This window comes from Hordeum vulgare, chromosome 5H (assembly GCF_904849725.1).
Source record: "Hordeum vulgare subsp. vulgare chromosome 5H, MorexV3_pseudomolecules_assembly, whole genome shotgun sequence".
Classification (NCBI taxonomy): Eukaryota; Viridiplantae; Streptophyta; class Magnoliopsida; order Poales; family Poaceae; genus Hordeum; species Hordeum vulgare.
Genome location: NC_058522.1, coordinates 33,672,247 through 33,684,219, shown reverse-complemented (window position 1 = coordinate 33,684,219; position 11,973 = coordinate 33,672,247). Strand labels below are relative to the sequence as shown.

General features: G+C 48.5%; 1 pseudogene; it reads right to left on the bottom strand.

The window, feature by feature from the left end:
* Positions 1-1,154: 1,154 nt before the first annotated feature.
* LOC123396266 lies at positions 1,155-8,254 on the bottom strand (annotated as a pseudogene).
* Positions 8,255-11,973: the final 3,719 nt, after the last annotated feature.

Genomic DNA, 11,973 nt, shown 5'->3' with positions numbered 1-11,973 from the left:
AAAATCCCTGTCCTAGTATAATTTATAATAAATTTGCATTAATGGGAACCTGTATAAAACTATTCTAGAATGAGCTTTCGGAGATAAATTATAATTGAACATAAGAATTTTAACATTCCTTTCAAAACCCAATAAATGCATTCAAGAAACAAAATGCTAGGTGTTTGCCAAGAGGCATTTGATATTAATATAAAAATAAATGAGGTTACATCTGCTTTTAACATCATCTACTACCACTAAAAAAGCACCAGAGGGCAGATCCAACTCGCAATCTCAGCCGTCTAATAGCATCATCAATGGTTTAAAATCATCGTTATCGAAAAACGAATCTTCGTTAACGCTAATCCCCCGTCCACTTCGCCAACCGCCCGCCCGCACGCACCACAGTTTTGCCCTCGCTCTGCGCACTGCCCCTGTCTCCGCCCGCTGCCCCCGTCTCAACCTCGCCTCCGCCGCTCGCCACATCCGTCGCCTCCCCTTCATGTCGCCCCGCTCAGCCCCGCCTCCGCCCGCTCGACCATCCCACCGCCTCCCCTTCAGACCGCCCCCGCTCATCCTTGCCCTCGACCGTCGCCCCCCTTCACGCCCTTGGGATAGTTAGGCGGAGTGCCGGCCTCCAGATCCGCCACCGCCCGATCCGACCTCCTCTCATGTTCTTTGCCTAGGGAGCAGCTCCCCACGCGCCGCTCTGTCTCCTGGATGGCATTGTACTGCTCGGCGAACGCCGATTCTTCCTCCACCTCCTCGACGCGCGCTGGTGAGCTCACTCATGGCGATCGTGGATCTCCGACCATGGTGGGTTGGCATGAATCCCTACCATCCACCCTTCACTTCTCTGTTTCTTCATCTACACATCTTCTGATTCTTTCCTCCTTTGTTTTATGTGCAGATTGCTCCGATCTGGAGAAGAAGCAGATGTAGGAAACTAAAACAGCAACATAAAACTACAGGGGAAACAGCAACATAAAACTGCAGGGGATGGTACCATGTCATATTTCTAGGCCTTTTCCATGTACAAGCAAAGCAAGATGAAGATGAGGATGACCAAAGATTTGCACATACATAGCATGATTAATTCTACGGCATAACGCAACCAGATGTCCCGTCGACAGATTCATAGTGGAATGTTAAAACACTTGGTACTAAAATTAACCACTCACCCTTGATCGACGAGCCAATGTACCATTCCAGCAGTGATGCCCTTTGTCACCGAGAAAACCGGAAACAGAGAATCAGGTTGAACGGGGCGCGGATCGTATTTCCCCAATGTGCCAGCAGCAGTATCTATTATGACCTTTCCATCTTTGTATGCGCATACATGTGAGAAGAATATCGTATCAATATGGCTGCATTGCAACAAGGTAACCATCATATGCATATATCATAGCTAAACTCGTGATGCAAAGTTTTGGCATACAGATATTGCTACAACAACATCATGGCATGTAAATGAATGGCAAGAGATTATTGACCCACTTGTAAACCCAAAATTTTGTCGCTTCCATCTCAATTAGAAGATTCCTCAGTTTAGACTCCACTTCAGAGTTAACAGGCGAGTCATAGATCCACTCGCTGTTAGTTGAGGGACTGCGTGTCATACTCCTGATATCAATGAAATCATAAATTAGCAAATTCGAAATGATGATCCCTACAAAGCTGATGCAAACATAAGCATGACGCGCATCTCACCCTAGCAAAGTTGATTCAGCAAATGGCCTCATGATGTCTAGATAAACTATCCTAACATTCAGTGAAGCCGAAAGCCCTGCAGGTATAAATGAAAAACTGCCACTGTGATGCTGGAAATATCAGAGGAATGTACAAGTTCAAGAGACCAAGACATGCCTCTAAGAAGATTCAAGACCCTCATGAAAATTATCGCATCCCCAGGGAAAGCGTCAACCTGACAGCGAGAAAACCTCCATTTAACACCGGACTCTTGGTTGACAAACCCAACACAGCTTACAGGAAAGTAATTAGCTGCGCATGGCTACTCACAGGATTGAAATGTTTAACCTCCTTCTTGTTCAATTTCATCTTCTCTTGAAGAGCTTTGGCGTTTCGTTCTCTTTGCTCATTCAATGCTTTAATGTTCTCCTAATAAGTAGGAACAAACCACAACCAACCAGTTACTACAACTTCCTGCAGTATTAGGAACAAAAATAATCTATAACTGGCCTTCAGCATACTTTCGCTTCAGTTGCTGTAGTGGACTGGCGGAAAAATATTGAGGCAATCTCCAAAGACTGCTGAGGCATGTCAACTCGCAGCTTAAGCCCCATCTCTGCAAAGGCTGACAGCAGTGCCACTTGGTCACCCTACACATTGATCTCAGAATTGTAAATTATAGAGTTTAAACAAAAGAATGGTAAGCTAGTAATAAGCGACAAGATAGAATAAAGAGAACATCTCACAAAAAATGACATTTGTGCCTATGATCGCGTAGTGTTGCGTGAAACTCAATAACTTACTATAGGAAAAAACATGGTCGCAAAAACAAAGCCTAATTCATGATTCTGTTTTGCTTATCTTATACTCCAATAACACTGGTGTACTATAGTTGTTGAATGTGTCGCGTCATCTACCAGCCTGCAATAACACTGGTGTGTAATGCAGGGATAAAGAGCCACAATATTTATTACATGAAAAAAAGTTTAAATCTACCAAAAGTAAAAGATATGCTTCTTTTGATTCAACCATAATACAAAAGAGGGGTAACAGTTACTCCGAAGGAAATGCTTGTTGCTTATAGCTACAAAAGATACCCTTAATTGACTTCTCTTTGATGTCATGTGTATTATTTGTAAGATCAGACTGTTACAAACCTCAGCGCATGACAAAAACATCTTTGCTAGTGCTTGCTTCATCGACTGTGATATGCGTTTAGTGAGCCCAAAATCAAGGAGAATCGGTTTGTGTGGAGGTTCCTTGCTTACAAGAAAATTGCCTACAGAAAAGAAAAGCATGTTAGCATAAAATCGATGTGAAAGCAACACAAAGATATCCAATGGAAATATTGGAGAACATAAAATTTGTGACACAAGATCTGCCTAAAGAAGCATAGAATTAAAGTACCAGGATGAGGATCTCCGTTGAAGAAACCGTCAATGTATATTTGATGAGCATAAGCACGGGTTATCTCTTCAACGAGTTTTTTCTTATCGACACCATATTCTTCCAATGAATCATTGTCATGTAAGCGAATTCCATCCATGTATTCCAGAATCAGAATCTTTTCAGTAGATTGATACAGAAAAGAATGGGTCAGATGATGGTCCCGGTTCACGTGATTTGCAAACACTAATGCAAGACAAACAGAATAAAGTTTAGGCTGCCAATTAATACCTGAATAATTTCTGGTACCAGTACATCAACATCATTGGGAACACTGCCACTCCCACCTTTAGTTTTCCAACTAAGATTCTTCGAGACGGTCCTAGTGTTCTCTGAAAGTAGATTTTGCACCTTACATTATCATGATGACCTCTTTATGAATGACTGTACCTAAGAATCTGAGCAAGGAGAAGTACCTGCTTCATGATTGAAATCAAGTTCCTTGGGTGCCTCCTTGCACCATTCATCAATCATTGGGTTGAAGTCATATTGAGGTTTTGCCCATGCAATCCATTCGATCAATGATTTTGCATTCTTCAAATCCTGACCACAGATGAAAAGTTGCAATAGCAATCCTACTTATCTTACAAAATACTATTCACAGAAAAGAAAATAACCTCTAATATGATCTCTTTGATACCATCATGCTGAACTTTCACAACAACTTCTCTGCCATCTTCCAGAGTTGCACGATGAACCTGTGCTATCTGTCAAGAAGTGTTCATTCACTTGAGCATATTACGAATTTACACCAGTGAAAGTATAGTTCATTTGGGAGGCATGGAACTTACTCATGCGGTTGCAAGAGGGTCAAGGTCAAAAGTAGCAAAGAGTCCACTCATGGGTTTACCAAGTTCTTTTTCTATGGTTCCACGAACCTGCACACAACAGACAAAAACCAAGACTAAGATAAACTGCATTACAGTTATGCTATCTGATGATGCCAGTTTGATTGGTCACAAATTAATGGAAGTACAGTTACTTATGATACCATTTACTAATGAACAGTTTTTTCTTTCTTTCTTGAGAGTAACTAATGAAGAGGAAATGCATACCTCTTCAAGAGGGCGTGGAGGAAGCGAGTCCTACAACTGCTTCAGGACCTCTATGTATGGCTCAGGAAGCACGTCCGCTTTGGTGAACAAATACTGGCCCATCTTCACCCACAAACCTTCTAGCTCTATCAACAGGAGTGAGTTCAGCGAATCAACTTGAATAATTCATGCGGCTACAAAGATACAAACTGTAAAGATGAACTGTTGTGGGAAGCGAGGCGGAGGAGGAGCAGGATCTGGGACGGACCTGTAACTCGCGCCGGCGGGCTTCTTCCTGGACAGGGACGTGGCGAGCGGGGGAGGCGGATGGCGTCCTGCGGCGCGAGCGGGGGGAGGCGGGGCGAGCGCGGCACGTGGCGAGCGGGGCGAGCGGGGGAGGCGGCGCGGCGTCCTGCGGCGCGAGCGGGGGGGGGGGGGGGAGGGGGGCGAGCGCGGCGCGGCGGCTCGCTCGCCGGCCGGGCGAGCGCGTCGCGGGCGGCGGGGGGAGCGACGCGGCGGCATGGCGAGCGGCGCGGCGCGGCGCGGCGGGCTGGCGAGCGGGGTGAGGTGAGGCGAGCGAGGTTGCGGCCGGGATTGACGAGACGAGGTGGGGGTGTGCGATTTGTTTAGCGCTAACGAAAACCGTTTTCATAAACGAGGTATCCAGAACGTTGATCAATGTTTAGACAGTCCAGATGTAGAGTTGGATCTGCCTTCTTTTGCTTTTATTAATGGAGATACGGTAATGACCGTTTTTTAGGACTGCTAATTGTCGCAGTTAATTACCTAATTCGCCATATTAGCCCATAGATTTTTTTAGGCTAAACACACACTTTATTGCTTAAGAATGTTCTCAAGAATACAACTTAGTCTCGGAGGTTGTAGGAGCCACACATGGCGCCCCAATGAAAGATTAAGTGTGTGTTTAGCGAGGCTATGTGCCTCGACATTAGAACTTCTGCGTTTAAAGATGAAAGAGCAAGATAGAAACTCGGAAGCCATCAATTTTATTTCCTGCATGATGTTTGCCTACTTCCCACCCGTTCCCTCTGATATGTTGGAGATGACTTCTTTGCAATCTGAGGCGACGACGATGTGTTGCTGCATAAAATCCGCTGCCAAAGGCTCAAAGCAAGTGCATCCCTGCATGCCAGAGCCTCTAGCAAGGTTGGGTCCGATACGCTCTCGAAAGAGACCACCGACACCCCCATATAAGCCTCGTCCTCTGTTCTGCAGATTACACCCACTGAACCACATCTTGCTAATCGTGTTGTAGCACCATCAACCTTGATCTTGCAGAAGCCCATTGGCGGAAGTATTCAGCGAGAAGCAGTGCTTGTACCCGGTGCCTGCACTGGTTTTGTTGGGTGAGACACAGAGATCTCAGATATAAACCGATTAACGAAGCAGTGAGTATTGGAAGGGCTCTGAAACTCATGCTCATGTATGGCTTTCCTACGAGCATGCCATATTGCCCAGAGCATAATGAGGGCCTTGTTCAAAGCCGTCTCGGTCAGTTTCTCCATAACTGAAAAATAGCCACCGTCGAGCATCTGGTTCAGTCGTTTCAACCAGCACTGAGACAAGCTCCTCATCCTCAAGTGCCCACACACATCTCGCCATTGTGCATTCCAACAAAGAGTGTCACCATGAATCCCCGTTCCCGCAGATCGCACACTGACTTGATGTGGCCATATTTCGATGGTGAAGCACATTAGCAAGCGGTATGGACTATGGACTACTGTGCTAGCCACCAGAGGAAGACTCGAATTTTGGATGGCACCCTGAACCTTCCAAAGTTTACACCATGACTGTTCTTCTTGTTCAGAAACTGAGGAGTCACCTCTCCCCTCAACCAAGCCTCCCGCCGGAGCTTCATGGTCACAATCATTCGGTAGGCAGACCGGACACAAAAAACTCTCCTCGGGTCATGATTCCATGCCCAAAAGTCCTCTATCTTCCTGGTGCATATTGGGATAGATAAGACTGCATCAACATCAAAATTGAATGAATGTACTTCTTATCAGGGCCCTATTCCAGTCACCCGCGTTGTGCAGTATCAGCTCACTCACAATTTGAGGAGGATTTGGTGATCGACTGGTGATGGGTCTCATATTATGCTCACGAGGTAACCAATTGTCCCGCCAGGTGTGCATTGTTGCTCCGTTTCCTATCCTCTTGATCAGACCCTGTTTTAGTATGCCTTTTTCTTCAACAATAGCACGCCAAATCTGAGATGGTGAGCTTCTCAGTTCAGCCTGTAGGAAGTTTGACCGGGGATAATATTTTGCTTTAAGGATTCTAGCGCACAGAGAGTTTGGGTCCTGCAAGAGAGTGGATTTTCAGCTCCCGGGTGCCTAGGCACAGTAAAATCAAAAGAAATAGAAAACAAAATAAAAAAAATCTGAAACTTTGCAGCATCAAAGATGATGAAAGTTTGTAGGTGTTTGCAAGTTTTCATGTAAAAAAAAAACTATTCGAGAAGCTCTACACACGGAAAATATTTCAATGCTTGAAGTTTTGAGCATTTTTTTTGCTGTAATCTGAAACTTATTTGTACATCTTTCTCTACATGATATTTTGACATGAAAACTTGTAGGAACCTACAAAGTTTGATCATCGTTGATGCTGCAAAGTTTCAGATTTTTTAGATTTTGTTTTTTATTTTTTTGATTTTACTGTTTATAGAGGATGCCTAGGCACCCGGGAGCTATCACACATTTCTCGTCCTGCAATATGCGCCATGCCTGTCTCGCCAACAGAGCAAGATTGAAAATCTCAATATCTGGGAACCCCAGTCCACCCATGTACTTGGGTCTTGTCATTACTTCCAAAAAAACCAACTAACTTTTTTTTTTGAAACACGGTCCCTGAGGTACCGATCTCATTAAAAAAGGTCGAAGAGAGTTGCCCGGTTAATAATCGGAAAACCGAGCTAAAACCGTCACAATGCGCCCGCCACAACAGGACACACAGGGCGACCTGGAAACCTTCACAAGAACGCACACACGCCGCCTAAGGGAAGAACTCCGTCGAGGTTGTAATCCGGCGTCATCGTCATCACGCCTCCGCGAGGGCGACTCCGACTTCACCATCGACGACCACCGATGTAGCCTCCACCTCAGACAAGCGTAGAGGCCTGCGTCGGACAACGCCAAACAGTCCACCACACGCGCCGGCGACCAGGCAACTTCGACTCAGCTGACGAGCATTGAAGGAAGAAAGCACTGGACCTGCGTCGAGCCAGCGCCAGAACCAACCACCCATCTTCACGTCATCGTCGCCGCAAGGATCCCCCTCAAACAGCTCCGACTTCAGAAGACAAGAGAGGCACGGCGACCCCTCGAACACGCCGGACGAGACCGACTACAAGGACCCAACAACAAATCCTTCTCCGCTTGAAGGGGCCATCGTTGCCACACAAGAAACCGCGCAGATCATCCACATTGCCAGACGATCCCTGGCCGAACGCAATGTCGCGAGCGTCTAGCCCCTGGAGAGTGCAATCGAAATCCAAAGCTCTTCAAGACGACGCCCCCAAGGAGGAAGCGACGATGCCGACGCCGTCGTCCGGCCCAGCCGGGCCTAAGGTTTTCACCCGAAGAACTGGATCCGAGGGTGTGTAGGGAGAGAACTCCTCAACGGTGCCTCCAAGAAGGTGAGACGACGTCCACAGACGCCGACACCGTCGGCCGGCAAGCTCTTGCGCGGCAAGCTTTCGCCCGGAGCACCTCCCAACACCACAACCCCACATACAGCACCTCCGCTAGCCCACAAGCCTCCCACAAAGTCACCGCGCCAGCGGCACTGGAGAGCCACCAAGCACCTCCTCCACGCAGCACCGCAGTAGCCCCCAGAGACACGAGATCTCAGTGCCGCCAAATCCGCCGCACTCTCCAGCCACTGCAATCATCACCCCAGGCTGCCGCCTCGGCTTCCTCCACCGCATCATGCCGCCACGGCAGGCCCCGCATCATCACTGCCTGGAGCAGCGGAGCAACGCCGCCCCCGCTCTTGAGACGGCGACCGAGGGGTCCCGCCGCCGCCGCACCGCCAGGGCTTTGCCCGGCGACGCCTCCGGCGGCGGCGAGCGGAGAGAGAGGCATGGAGGGACCGGCTCGAGCCCGAAGGGGCGCCCCGGTGCGGCCCGGCGCGGCCGCACGGGAGCGGGGCAGGAAGAGGGGAGGCCCCGACTCGAAATCCGCCGCGAGGAGAGAGCCGGTGAAGACGGCGCCGGGCTTCGGGATGGATGGAGAGAGGACGCTGGCGGGGTTCCGGATCTGCGTTTGGCTGGGCCGGAGGTGGACGGAGGAGGGAGATCAGCCGGCGGCGGCGGCGGTCCTACGCTAGCGCGAGCCGCGCCAAAACCAACTAACTTTCCTTTTCCCTTTCTTGCTTCCCCATCAAAACTTCTAGATAAGAGAATTGATATGCAGACAGAGACCCCTAGGAAGAAGAAAACAAGACATTGAGTACATTGGAACTGCTTGAGCAACACTTTTGATAAGGATATCTTTTCCACCAGTCGACAATAGTTTTTCCAGTCATCCCTTTACTTTGTTCCAAACTCTATCACCCAAATACTTAGAAGCCCCGTTTTTTGAGCTGCCCACATCACTTGGCATACCCACGTAGGCATCATCGTGTGTGCATTGGAGAGTTTGTCCACACGACCCACAACATGCGGTTGTTAGCTGGGCCTTGTGGACGAATCAGTTACTGCCAACACAGTCACCACCTAGTCCCCGTACGTATGGGTGAACTGTTCTTCGCCCACACGACGCTCGTACATTGCTAGATGGCAACTGCAGTGACACGTACATGGAAACTACGTAAACACACATGGCAACTATGATTCGTTGCTAGATGACAATTGTAGTTTCACGTACGTGGCAACCAGGTAGACACACCCAGGTAAACACACATGGCAACTATGATTCGTTGCTAGATGGAACTGTAGTTTCACGTACGTGGCAACCAGGTAGACACACCCAGATAAACACACATGGCAACTACGATTAACCATACATGGAAACTATGGTTGGACCTCACATGGCAACTATCACCACATAACTAAAGTGCCATCATGCGGGTAACTATAGTCAACCAAAACAAAGAGAGTATACTTTTAGAACTACATTTTCCATCCTCGGTAAGTAGAGTTACCATCCCCGGGGGTAACTAAAGTGTCATCCCGCGGATAACTAACTTAGCTGCCTAGAACGTGTGGGCAGATTTGCTTCGTACCACACGCGCGGATGAGGATGAGTAATACCCATTGGGCGTGTGGCACGAAGTAGTTGTGCCCACACGTGTGGACAGTTCTATTGCTCACCCACACACAATCCGTGTGGTGGGCTACCTTCTGCGTACGTCACACACGGTGTGTGGGCAGATGTGTAATATGCCACATGTGTGGTGAATATCACGACCCTAGTTTTTATTACATGTCATTTTATTATTATTTATATATGCTTGTTGTATCGATGTATTGCTGTTTTAAAGTAATTGTCGTATCCCATATTGATATTACCCGTATCGTCGTATCCATGCTTCATAGCTTTCTTTCTTCCTGAGAAGATAAGGAAGGCGCGAGGGATTGGCGGTGGTCAGCGAGCCCCACCTCACCTCTAGATATTTCCTTCAATGGTACTACCTCCGTGTAGGGTAACGTAGCATAAATTCAAAATTTTCCTACGCATGTTCAGATCTTCCTATGGAGAGACCAGCAACGAGAGAGGGGTAAGAACATCTTCGTACCTTTGAAGATCGCTAAGCGGAAGCGTTGCTAGAACGCTGTTGATGGAGTCGTACTCGCGGCGATTCCGATCTAGTGCCGAACAACGGCACCTCCGCGTTCAACACACGTGCAGCCCGGTGACGTCTCCCGCACCTTGATCCAGCAAGGAGGAGGGAGAGGTTGGGGAAGAAGTCCAGCAACACGACGGCGTGGTGTCGATGGAGAGACGAGGTCTCCCGGCAGGGCTTCGCCAAGCACCGGCGGAGAGGAGGAGGAAGAAGAGCAGGGCTGCGCCGAGGGAGAGGGAAAAGTGTGTGCTCCAAAGGCCAAAACCCCTCTATATTTATAGGAGGAGGGGGAGGGGGTGCGCCACCCCTAGGGTTCCCCCCCTAGGGGGTGCGGCAGCCACCAGATGGGAGGGGGGCGGCGGCCAGGGCAGGGAAAGAGGGGGGCGCGCCCTAGGTGGGCCTTGGGCCTCATCTGCGCCTAGGGTTTCCCCCTCCCCCCCTTCTCTGGTGCGCATGGGCTGGGTGGGGGCGCACCAGCCCACCTAGGGGCTGGTTCCCTTCCCCACTTAGCCCATCTAGCCTCCCGGGGTCGTTGCCCCCACATTACCGGTGACGCCCAAAACACTTCCGGTGTCCAAAACCATCCGTCCTATATATCAATCTTTACCTCCGGACCATTCCGGAGCTCCTCGTGACGTCCGGGATCTCATCCGGGACTCCGAACAACTTTCGGTAACCTCGTAGAACAATTCCCTATAACCCTAGCGTCATCGAACCTTAAGTGTGTAGACCCTACGGGTTCGGGAGACAGGCAGACATGACCGAGACACCTCTCTGGCCAATAACCATCAGCGGGGTCTGGATACCCATGGTGGCTCCCACTAGCTCCACGATGATCTCATCGGATGAACCACGATGTCAAGGATTCAATCAATCCCGTATACGATTCCCTTTGTCTGTTGGTATAGAACTTGCCCGAGATTCGATCGTCGGTATACCTATACCTTGTTCAATCTCGTTACCGGTAAGTCTCTTTACTCGTTCCGTAGCACGTCATCGTGTGACTAACTCCTTAGTCACATTGAGCTCATGATGATGTTCTACCGAGTGGGCCCAGAGATACCTCTCCGTCACACGGAGTGACAAATCCCGATCTCGATTCGTACCAACCCAACAGACACTTTCGAAGGTACCCGTAGTGCACCTTTATAGTCACCCAGTTACGTTGTGACGTTTGATACACCCAAAGCACTCCTACGGTATCCAGGAGTTGCACAATCTCACGGTTGAAGGAAAAGATACTTGACATTAGAAAGGCATTAGCATACGAACAATACGATCTAGTGCTAGGCTTAGGATTGGGTCTTGTCCATCACATCATTCTCCCAATGATGTGATCCCGTTATCAATGACATCTAATGCCCATGATCAGGAAACCATGATCATCTATTGACTAACGAGCTAGCCAACTAGAGGCTTGCTAGGGACACATTGTGATCTATTCATTCACACATGTATTACTGTTTCCTGTTAATACAATTATAGCATGAACGATAGACGATTATCATGAACAAGGAAATATGATAATAACCATTTTATTATTGCCTCTAGGGCATATTTCCAACAGTCTCCCACTTGCACTAGAGTCAATAATCTAGTTACATTGTGATGTATCGAACACCCATATCATTATGGTGCTGATCATGTTTTGCTCGTGGAAGAGGTTTAGTCAACGGGTCTGCAATATTCAGATCCGTGTGTACTTTACAAATATCTATCACTCCACTCTGGACATGGTCCTGGATGGAGTTGTAGCGGCGCTTGATGTGCTTCGTCTTCCGGTGAAACCTGGGCTCCTTGGCTATGGCAATGGCTCCAGTGTTATCACAGAAGAGTGTCATAGGACCCGACGCACTTGGAACCACTCCAATGTCGGTGATGAGCTCCTTCATCCAAATTCCTTCATGAGCCGCTTCTGAAGCAGGTATGTACTCTGCTTCACATGTAGATGCTGCCACGACTTCTTGCTTGCTGCTGCACCAGCTCACTGCCCCACCGTTCAACACATACACGTATC